This window comes from Palaemon carinicauda, chromosome 17, assembly GCF_036898095.1.
Source record: "Palaemon carinicauda isolate YSFRI2023 chromosome 17, ASM3689809v2, whole genome shotgun sequence".
In the NCBI taxonomy this organism is placed as follows: Eukaryota; Metazoa; Arthropoda; class Malacostraca; order Decapoda; family Palaemonidae; genus Palaemon; species Palaemon carinicauda.
Window position 1 is genome coordinate 35,239,313 of NC_090741.1, and position 11,754 is coordinate 35,251,066.

General features: G+C 43.8%; 1 protein-coding gene across 1 annotated transcript in view; it reads right to left on the reverse strand.

The window, feature by feature from the left end:
• LOC137656665 (complex III assembly factor LYRM7) overlaps nt 1-11,754 on the reverse strand; it is a 36,314-nt gene that overhangs the window by 24,085 nt on the left and 475 nt on the right. The window lies entirely within an intron of this gene.

Below are 11,754 nucleotides of genomic sequence, written 5' to 3' on the forward strand. Positions count from 1 at the left end.
AGCAATGGTAAGCAACTCTTCTAGAAGGACACTCCAAAATCAAACCATTGCTCTCTGGTCTTGGATAGTGTCATAGCCTCTGTACCATGGTCTTTCACTGTATTGGGGTAGAGTTCTCTTGCTTGATGGTACACTCAGGCACAATATTCTATCTTATTTCTCTTCCTCTTGTTTTTTTTTTTAAGTTTTTATAGTTTATATATGAAATATTTATTTCAATGTTGTTACTGATCTCAAAATATTTTATTTTAATTGTTAATTACTTTTCTTGTAGCTTCCTTATTTCCTTTCCTCACTGGGCTATTTTCCCTGTTGGAGCCCTCAGGCTTATATCATTCTGCTTTTCCAAATAGGGTTGTAGCTTAGCAAGTAATAATAATTATTCAGCTACCAACAACGGCTCATCTCTAACAACAACAACAACAATGTATTTATCCACGGGCATCCCCTGACCGCTCTCCTCCGCAGGCAGGATGGGACCAGCAACAAGGCAGGAAGACTTCAGTAATATAGTGGTTGCTAGCAGCTCCAGGAACTTATCCACCTAAGGAGCACTATCAATACTGTACCAGCACACCTTGCAAAGGTCGACAATGGATGGGACAGTAGGAAAACTTGGATATTACCTTCACTAGAGGAAAGCAATATAATACTCCTGTCTCGCTCAAAGAACACCCTGAGGGAAAAGCAGTGGTCTCCTTCTACTTACTTCCTCCGATGAACACCGCCTCAAAGGGAGAAGGAGATTAGTGTGCAGCAGCCTTTGAACCCAAAAGAGTTGGAGTTTTTTGGGCATCAGCTTAGGCATACCCAAAATTGAGTCCAAAGAATCCATCTTAGACTTCTTCTACCTCTTCTTAGCAAACTCAGACCACACCACCAAAGACCACTCCCTTCACTCAGAACAAGGGGATTCCTGCAAACAGTTATGCCCCCTGCAGCAGCTACATACTTGATGGGGGTTGACTTCAGGCTTACTCGTGTACCAGCTATAGCCCTTACCGGGTATGCCGAGACACAGCTGCATTCTGACCTAGGATATGATATCATCAATCAGGCAATCAAAGCACACAATTTGGAAAGAGGAACCAGACCAATTAAAAATTTCCAACATGGATGCCGAGAAGTACATCTGTACTCTTTGGTGGGCAAAGTCAAAGTCAAGGTAGCGTTACATGCTGGGTGGCCGGGGCTTCCCCACCAACTGGCAGCCAGTTGTGTTTACCTTGTTAAGAAGCTTAACGGCTGTTTCCAGCTTTTCTGAAGTCATACTCCTATTGAAGGTCGAAGATTTGTACTGTATTACATATGGGAACAATAAGATTATTTGCTGTAAAATTTGATAAAGAAGAAAGCCCCACAAAAACTCATCCTTTGACTGGCCAGACAGTACTACATTGGATCCTTCGCTCTGGTTGGGTTCATTTTATCTTTGCCTACTCATACACCAAATAGTCTGGCCTATTCTTTACATATTCTCCTCCTGACAACACTGAGATTACCAAACAATTCTTTTTCACCCAAGGGGTTAACTACTGCACTGTAATTGTTCAGTGGCCACTTTCCTTTTGGTAATGGTAGAAGAAACTCTTTAGCTATGGTAAGCAACTCTTCTAGAAGGACACTCTAATATCAAACCATTGTTCTCTATTCTTGGGTGGTGCCATAGCCTCTGTACAATGGTCTTCCACTGTCTTGGGTTAGAGTCCTCTTGCTTGAGGGTACACTCGGGCACATTATTCTATCTTATCTTTCTTCCTCTTGTTTGATTAAAGTTTTTATAGTTTATATAGAAAATATTTATTTTAATATTACTGTTCTTAAAATATGTTATTTTCATTAGTAAAATAAATTTTTGAATATACTTACCCGATAATCATGTATCTGTTGCCGACAGAAATCTACGGTCGGGATACGCCAGCGATCGCTATACAGGTGGGGGTGAACACCACAGCGCCATCTGTGGTCAGGTACTCCAGTACTTCTTGTCAACACCACCTCAATATTTTCCTCGGTCCACTGGTTCTCTATGGGGAGGAAGGGTGGGTCAATTAAATCATGATTATCGGGTAAGTATATTCAAAAATTTATTTTACTAATGAAAATAACATTTTTCAATATTAATCTTACCCGATAATCATGTAGCTGATTCACACCCAGGGTGGTGGGTGGAGACCAGCATACATGTTAACAAAGAAGCTAAGTATCCCGTATTTTATTTTATTAGTTATTCAAAAATAACATAAAATAAATAAGTACCTGGTAAGGAAGACGACTTGAACCATTACTCTGCCTTTATTAAGTACGTCTTTCTTACTGAGCGTAGCGGTCCTCTTAGGATGCTGAACGACTCTTAGGTGCTGAAGTATAAAGGGCTGCAACCCATACTAAAGGACCTCATCACAACCTTTAACCTCGGCGCTTCTCAAGAAAGAATTGACCACCCGCCAAATCAACAAGGATGTGGAAGGCTTCTTAGCCGACCGTACAACCCATAAAAAGTATTCAAGAGAAAGGTTAAAAAGGTTATGGGATTATGGGAATGTAGTGGCTGAGCCCCCGCCTACTACTGCATTCGTTGCTACGAATGGTCCCAGGGTGTAGCAGTTCTCGTAAAGAGACTGGACATCTTTGAGATAGAATGATGCGAACACTGACTTGCTTCTCCAATAGGTTGCATCCATAACACTCTGCAGAGAACGGTTCTGTTTGAGGGCCACTGAAGTAGCCACAGCTCTCACTTCATGTGTCCTTACCTTCAGCAAAGCAAGGTCTTCTTCCTTCAGATGAGAATGTGCTTCCCTAATCAGGAGCCTGAATAGGTAAGAAACTGAGTTCTTAGACCTTGGAAGAGAAGGCTTCTTGATAGCACACCATAAGGCTTCTGATTGTCCTCGTAAAGGTTATGACCTTTTTAGATAGTACCTAAGAGCTCTAACTGGGCAAAGTACTCTCTCCAGTTCGTCCCCCACCAAGTTGGACAGGCTTGGGATCTCGAACGACTTAGGCCAAGGACGTGAAGGAAGCTCGTTTTAGCAAAAAACCGAGCTGCAAGGAACATGTAGCCGTTTCAGATGTGAAAACTATGTTCCTGCTGAGGGCGTGGATCTCACTTACTCTTTTAGCTGTTGTCAAGCACACGAGGAAAAGAGTTTTTAATGTGAGGTCCTTAAAAGAGGCTGATTGGAGAGGTTCAAATCTTGATGACATAAGGAACCTTAGGACCACGTCTAGATTCCAGCCTGGAGTGGACAACCGACGTTCCTTTGAGGTCTTAAAAGACCTAAGGAGGTCCTGTAGATCTTTGTTGGTGGAAAGATCCAAGCCTCTGTGGCGGAAAACCGCTGCCAACATACTTCTGTAACCCTTAATCGTAGGAGCTGAAAGGGATCTTACGTTCCTTAGATGTAACAGGAAGTCAGCAATCTGGGTTACAGTGGTACTGGATGAGGAAACTGCATTGGCCTTGTACCAGCTTCGGAAGACTTCCCCTTTAGACTGATAGACTCTGAGAGTGGATGTCCTCCTTGCTCTGGCAATCGCTCTGGCTGCCTCCTTCGAAAAGCCCCTAGCTCTTGAGAGTCTTTCGAAAGTCTGAAGGCAGTCAGACGAAGAGCGTGGAGGTTTGGATGTACCTTCTTTACGTGAGGTAGACGTAGAAGGTCCACTCCTAGAGGAAGAGTCCTGGGAATGTCGACCAGCCATTGCAGTACCTCTATGAACCATTCTCTCGCGGGCCAGAGCGGAGCCAACCAACGTCAGCCGTGTCCCTTTGCGAGAGGCGAACTTCTGAAGTACCCTGTTGACAATCTTGAACGGCGGGAATGCATACAGGTCGAGATGGGACCAATCCAGCAGAAAAGCATCCACGTGAACTGCTGCTGGGTCTGGAATCGGAGAACAATACAACGGGAGCCTCTAGGTTATCGAGGTAGCGAACAGATCTATGGTTGGCTGACCCCACAGGGCCCAAAGTCTGCTGCAAACATTCTTGTGAAGGGTCCACTCTGTGGGGATGACCTGACCCTTCCGGCTAAGGCGATCTGCCATGACATTCATATCGCCCTGAATGAACCTCGTTACCAGCGTGAGCTTTCGATCTTTTAACCAGATGAGGAGGTCCCTTGCGATCTAGAACAACTTCCACGAATGAGTCCCTCCCTGCTTGGAGATGTAAGCCAAGGCTGTGGTGTTGTCAGAGTCCACCTCCACCACCTTGTTAAGCTGGAGGGACTTGAAGTTTATCAAGGCCAGATGAACCGCCAACAGCTCCTTGCAATAGATGTGAAGTGTCCTTAGCTCCTGATTCCATGTTCCCGAGCATTCCTGTCCGTCCAAAGTCGCACCCCAGCCCGTGTCTGATGCGTCAGAGAAGAGACGGCGGTCGGGTTTCTGAACAGCCAAAGGTAGACTTCCTTGAGAAGAAAGCTGTTCTTTCACCACGTGAGAGTAGACCTCCTCTCTTCGGAAACAGGAACTGAGATCGTCTCTAGCGTCATGTCCTTTATCCAGTGAGCCGCTAGATGATACTGAAGGGGGGGAGGTGGGGTCTCCCTAACTCGATGAACAGGGCCAGCGATGAAAGTGTCCCTGTTAGACACATCCACTACCTGACTGAGCATCGGTTCCTTCTCAGCATGCTCTGGATGCAATCTAGGGCTTAGTATATCTTTGGGGCCGACGGAAAAGCCCGAAAAGCTCGACTCTGAAGATCCATACCCAGGTAGACAATGGTCTGGGATGGGACGAGCTGGGACTCCTCAAAATTGACCAGGAGGCCCAGTTCCTTGGTCAGATCCATAGTCCATCTGAGAATCTCCAGACAGCGACGACTTGTGGGAGCTCTTAAAAGCTAGTCGTCTGACGGAGCCGGACACAAGATCATGGTACTGCTGCACAGTCTGTGAACTGTCAACCATGGGGAAGCGAGGAAGTACAGTGACAACCCGAAGCTGTCTAGACTGTCTGGGTCGTACAGACAACTCCTTATCGGGTTGCTGAGGATGCCGCACTGCGTCACAACAAGTCACTTCTGCTGGTTGTTGAACGTCTTCCCAGTGACACACTGACTCCGTAAACAAAAAATCCTCTAACAAGGACTAAGCTTGGACTGCATGTCTTGCAACACAGCTCAAGGTCTATGGGAGCAGGTGTGGTAACAGACGGGGTTAGCGACTGAAGTGGAACCATTACCCTCCCTGGAAGCATGCTATGCTTAAATAAAAGTCCATAGGAGGCTAAGCAGCTAAAGGCTCCTCTCCAAATGACAGAGTCCTCAAGGGAAAATCAGAAGGAGGGAGAATAGCACTTTCTCATCTACAGGAACCATATCCGAGAAAAGCTAAGTTCTCTCAGTGAGGGTTTCACTGGTGCAAAAGCAGCAGACTAGAAGGCAACGTTATGAAACTGCTTGACAGTCTAGTGAGTTGGCAACAACCAAAGATGTGTGACTGAGAAGCATGCGGTAAGGTATGCAGAGCATGCTGTATGCAGAGCATGCTGTATGTAGAGCATGCTGTAATGGCGTGCGGCTTATGCTGCATGGGATGAGGCTCATGCTGCATGGGATGAGGCTCATGCTGCATGGTATGAGACTCATGCTGCATGGGATGAGGCTCAAGCTGCAAGGGATGAGGCTTATGCCGCATGCGTTGAGGAGGATGCCGCATAGTATGAGGCTCCTGCCTCATGGGTTGAGGCGGTTGCCGCATAGCATGAGGCTCCTGCCTCATGGTTTGAGGAGGATGCCGCATAGCATGAGGCTCCTCATAGCATGAGACTCCTGCCTCATGGGTTGAGGAGGATGCCGCATAGCATGAGGCTCCTGCCTCATGGGTTGAGGAGGATGCCGCATAGCATAAGGCTGCCTCATGGGTAGAGGAGGATGTCGCATAGCATGAGGCTCCTGCCTCATGGGTTGAGGAGGATGCCGCATAGCATGAGGCTCCTGCCTCATGGTTTGAGGAGGATGCCGCATAGCATGAGGCTCCTGTGAGGTTCCTGCCTCAAGAGTTGCGTCTGCCTCAAGGGTTGCGCAGAGAGAGGCTCATGCTGTGAAGAATGCGGTTGCTGCATGCGTTGAGGCGGCTGCCTCATAGCATGAGGTTCCTCAAGAGTTGAGGCTCTTGCCTCAAGAGTTGAGGTTCTTGCCTCAAGAGTGGAGGTGGCTGCCGCAAGAGTTGAGGTTGCTGCCTCAAGGATGGTGGAGGTTGCCGCAACGCAAGAGGTTGCTGCCTCGAGGATGGAGGAGGTTGTCGCAACACATGAAGCTCCTGCCTCAAGGGTAGAGGAGGTTGCTGCAAAGCATAAGGCTCCTGCCTCAAGTGTTGAGGAGGTTGCCGCATAGCAAGAGGCTCCTGCCTCAAGGAAAGTGGAGGTTGCTGCACAGCGCTGGTATCTGGCAACTCCCAATGCGGCAGCTCACGCGTGGAGGTAGGTTGAGGAACCTCAACATCATACGTCTGGCAGGGTGGACTGCGCAGAGGTGGAGTTGAGGCGGCTGCCTCATGAGCGCTCGCAGGAGGAGGTGTGCTAACCTTCTCTGCCTGAAACTCCTGCATCAACACCGCAAGCTGAGACTGCATTGTCAGCAGCATAGACCACTAGAGTTTAAGAAAGACAACAACAAACGGAGCTACTGTCCGTTGAAACTGAGGGTCTAAAACAGCTGGTGCGGCAACAGACGGAGTTACTGTCTGTTGCGATACCACCTTGCCTCTCTGGGAGGTGTGCAGTTGTCGTACTGCAGCAAGTCCGAACTGACCCAGTGCTAATGGCTCCACCTAGGAGTTGGACTTGCGCGGAAGGGACCGACTTGCACTTAAAAGCTGCAAGATTTGGTCCATGGTTTCTGCGAGAAACCTCTTCCGCAGACGAGGAATAAAAGGGCTCTCTCGTCTTTGTGTGGGTGGGGTGATCACGTCGGCTACGTGAGTTGGTAACACCCGAAACCACGGAGGGAAACGTCTGTTCGTCGATCAAGGCCTGCTGAACCCATAAGTCCTTCGACATTACTTCTCCCCTGGGCTTGGGAGCTTGTAAGAGGTCCCAGACTAGGCGAACAACTGGCACGAACAGACGAACCCTCGAACGCAACACTGTAACACTTTGCGCTTATCACTTTATCACTTTTGATTTTCTGTTTGCACTTATTTCACTGAACTCGAAACTTTAAGTGGTTTGTACCTGAAACACGCAATTCTATCCTTCATTAAAAGTTAGTAATTGCGAAAACAGTATTACAATGTAACAGAAAAACATAATGAAAGATAAATAATTCAGTGGCTGGAAAAGAGACTAAACACTAGATCAAATAAACTACGTTTAAAATCTCTCACCGCATAAAGCCTGAGAACAAGAATAAAACTCTAGAAACGTTTACCTTCTTCCCCTAAAGAGACTAGGGAGAAGAGCAAAAACGATAACAACGTTACCCGCTTGAACGAAACGTTTATCCTCCTCTCTCTCCCTCCGTCTCTATCTCTCTCTCTCTCTCTCTTGACTTAGCACCTGAGAGAAGAGCCCAATTATATATATCGTTAAAACATATTATTGTTAAAGGAAAAAAACTGAAAGATTTCCCAAATAAAAAGTTCCTTTATTAGAATTAAAACCATTTAAGCTAAGAAAGAATGAACAAAACGCTAGAATCGGTTTACTCTTACTGCAACGTGACACCGTGATAGACTCTCTCTCTATCGTAACGATAGAGCGCAAGTTGAACGTTCTGAACGTCAACAACTGCAGAGACAAAACAAAACGTTAGTTCAACTTTGAAAACAGTACCAGACTATCAAAGAAATTCTTTCAAAAACATTAAAATAGCATAATATGTTAACAGGTAAAAACGAAATGACGGGCTCAATGTTAATTAACTTCGGTTCCAAGAAAAGACCGCCTACTATTAGGAAAGGTCGAATATAAACAAATATAAAAATTAATTTTAATAAGTTTATAATAAAAGGAAGTTAATCAAAGAGGCCTATAAAAGGCGGAGAGATATAAAATAAATCTATAACTTTGTTAAGCAAAATTAAGAGAGTCTATACTCTCTTCGACACCAACACTTCCGTCTAAGGGAAGGGTCGGCCATTTAAAAGTGAAAGAGAGTTCATACTCTCTTCGTACCAAAATTAAATCAAAAATTAAATCAAATTAATTCCAAAAACTTGCTAAGCTAATGATATAGCTTCCTGAATAGCGAAGGCTAAACTCTAGAGCAAATACATCACCAAATCGTGAGCAATAACTCCAGAATCAACAGCGTATCCATGTAGGTCTAGCCGGAGGCACGACAGAGGAAAAATTGAGGTGGTGTTGACAAGAAGTACTGGAGTACCTGACCACAGATGGCGCTGTGGTGTTCACCCCCACCTGTATAGCGATCGCTGGCGTATCCCGACCGTAGATTTCTGTCGGCAACAGAGTTGACAGCTACATGATTATCGGGTAAGATTAATATTGAAAAATTCTATTTTTCCTTGTTTCCTTTCCCTGTTGGAACCCCTGGGCTTATAGCATCCTTTCCAACTAGGATTGTAGCTTAGAAGAAGAAGAAGAAGAAGAAGAAGAAGAAGAAGAAGAAGAAGAATCTGTGACCCAAAAGAGTAATGACCTCACTATCTCTGTTGGCTGAATGTGATGAGATTATATACTGGTGGAAGGTTGTTGCAAGCAGAGAGGAGTTTATATGTACGCATGTGTTAGGATAGGGAATAAAGTGAGTGAGTGGTCTCCTGTGAGAGTGGGGCTGAGTCAGGGATGTGTAATGCTGCTATGTTGTTTAATTTGTTTGTTGATGGAGCTGTAAGAAAGGTGAATGCTTGAGTGCTTGGTCGAGGATTGAAACTAATAACTAAGAGTGACCATGAGTGGGAGGTGAATCAATTGCTGTTTGTAGATCATAGTGTATTGGTTGCAGACTTGGAGGAGAAGCCCAGTCAATTAGTGACAGGATTTAGAAGGGTGTGACAGAAGGAAGTTGGGAATTAATGTGGGTAAGCATAAGGTTTATGAGATGCATGAGAAAGGAGGCTGGTGCTAGGTTGAATGTCATTTTGAATGGAGAGTTACTTGAAGTAGATCAGTACTTGGGTTCTGTTGTTGCTGCAAATAGTGAAGAGGAAACAGATGTAAAATGTTGGAGGCAGTGAAGAGAATGGTGACGAATAGAGGGTTAGGAATGAATGTAAAGAGTTCTGTATGAGAATGTGATTATACCAAGTGTGGTGTATGGATTGGAATAGTGGGGAATGAAAGTGACTGAGAGACAAATTGCATGGGTTCAAGATAAAGTGTCTGAGTATTGTCAGTGTATCTCAGTTGGATGGGGTTAGGAATGAAGTACAGTAGTAAGAGTGAGAATGGGTGTGAGGAATGAATTAGTAGCTACAGCGGATGTGAATGAGTTAAGGCACTTTGGCCATGTAGATAGGAGGGAAAAGGGTCAAAATATATGCAAGAGTTGATGGGAGATGTGTAAGAGAAAGGCCAAAGTTTGAGCGGATGGATGGAGTGAAGAAAGTCCTAGATAACAGGAGGATAGATGAGAGGCAAAAGAGCATGCTAGGAATAGATACTAATGGCTAGCGATTGTGATGCAGTTCCAATAGACCCTCATGCTACCTCAGGTCACATTATGGCAATTGATGAAGTAGAAGCAGTAGGGAAGCCAGCATACGAAGCTTCACTTGCTGTGGAAAATGGGAGGAAGGTGTGCTGTGGCATCCTACCAGTACCAACCAAACTTGACTGAGTCCCTCATCAGGCAAGGGAAACAAAGAGAAAAAATCCCCCCTTTTGTTTCTTTTGATGGTGGCTACCCCTCTTAAATTGGGAGAAGTGCCATGGTAGATGGATGGACAATTAATACAAGTCAACTTTGGAGTAAATCTTTATATTAGAACATCTTTTACGGCTTTGAAAAACGGGAATACGAAGTAATTATAGGTGTTTTGAACGTTTTTGATAATGATTTCAGGCAGATATCCATAGTTTTTGAGTTATGGTGAGTTGACTACCATAACTGAAAACCTATGGTTTTCCGCTAGATATCACCATCAATTACGTTCGAAAAGCCTTAAAATAAACCGTGTACCATTCATATTTTATAATATTTAAATCAACTTTTTAAACTTTACCATTTCTGCCAGTCATCATCATAAAAACCTGTCACCATAATCAATTCTTAGTAAGAGTAATGAAACATGGTCAGAACAGTGGAGCTTTAGTATGCCAGGACTTCCAGACACAGAAAACGTGATTTGCCATCCCATTTTCTATGTAGTCATTCATAGCATGGTTCATTTTATTACAATAACTCCTTACTTAATCAAGCTAATGATTTGTTGGTTTTAGCTATGCCGTATGCTCGCTTCACTCGTGATTAAACATTATCTCACTGCTCCTATGTTCTGACAATTGGAATGTGTTTCACTACACATATTAGCTCCATGGGCTAGTATTTTGGTATTGATTATCAATTAAAAAGACTCTGAATTTGATTACTTGGTATTGATTATCAATTAAAAAGACTCTGAATTTGATTACCTCAGTTATTATTTCCCAACGATTCATGGTTATTGGTTTTTACGAATGTACTAGTAATGATGTGATGAAATATGCTGAAAACATTATTTGGGGAAAAATGGAGTTAATGTACAGTAAAATAAAATTGACTTGGCCCCTTGGATTTTGGCTGTCAACTCACCATCACATTTACTCTCGTTGAAAATTTTCAATTGTCTAAGTATCGCTAGACTTGTCTATATATAGCAAGTCAATGTTTAGGAACCCTTATGCTAGTCTAGCAGGTAAAACTTTGCCATTCCGTTGGAGCTAGTAAGCTTCACAGATAATGTTTTTTAACCTATCCTAAACTAGGGTATGGTACTGTAATCTTACTCACTGGGAGGAGAGGGAATGAACAATGGACCCTTTGTATAACGACGGACAGGAACACATGCATAGTACTCCATCTAACCTAAACTTCCCTACCCAACCTAACTAACGGGCCGTGGGTAATTTTTTATTGTATTACAGGGTGAGATTTCGAACAGAAAATATATGTTTTCCTATAGTAAATAACGTGATTTAACCGAATTTGATGTTCATTTCAATCGGAAACAAACAGATCAACCAATTCGGCTAACTTTAGGTTGCACGGTGTCACTTCTCTTATGAATGTACTGCGAACGACAACATTAGCAACGTTACCAATAATACACAGTGTTACCAACGTTGACGTATGGTACACAGTTACCAACGGCACGCTGACATTACTAACGGTAGCAATGATAGATATTTCCATACGTATTTTAAATGATTTCTCCATATAAGTTTTACCCAATATATAAAAAGTACAAAAAGGGCACAGAACCTAACAAACCCACCTAACCTAGCCTAGTAGAATGACAGGTCACAAAATAACATTTGATCTACATCGGACGTTGGCAGCTTACTGTATTTTTTCATGACACAATCTTTGTAACGGCGCCTCCAAAGTTTATTCAGATATACTGTTTTGTATTTTCCTCCGGTTATTATAATTTCAAGAAGGTAATGAATAAAGAAAAGGCTTGTTTTACGTATATATATCGATTCCCCAGTATGTTTTCCCCACCTAAAACCCTGAGTTCCCACTGGGGGTCCCCCATTATTGGAGGATATAAATGTATATATATTTCTGAAACTATTCAATTGCGACGGGAACGAGTGTCATTTTCGAAGAGAGCGTAATTTTTTCTATAAGAAAAA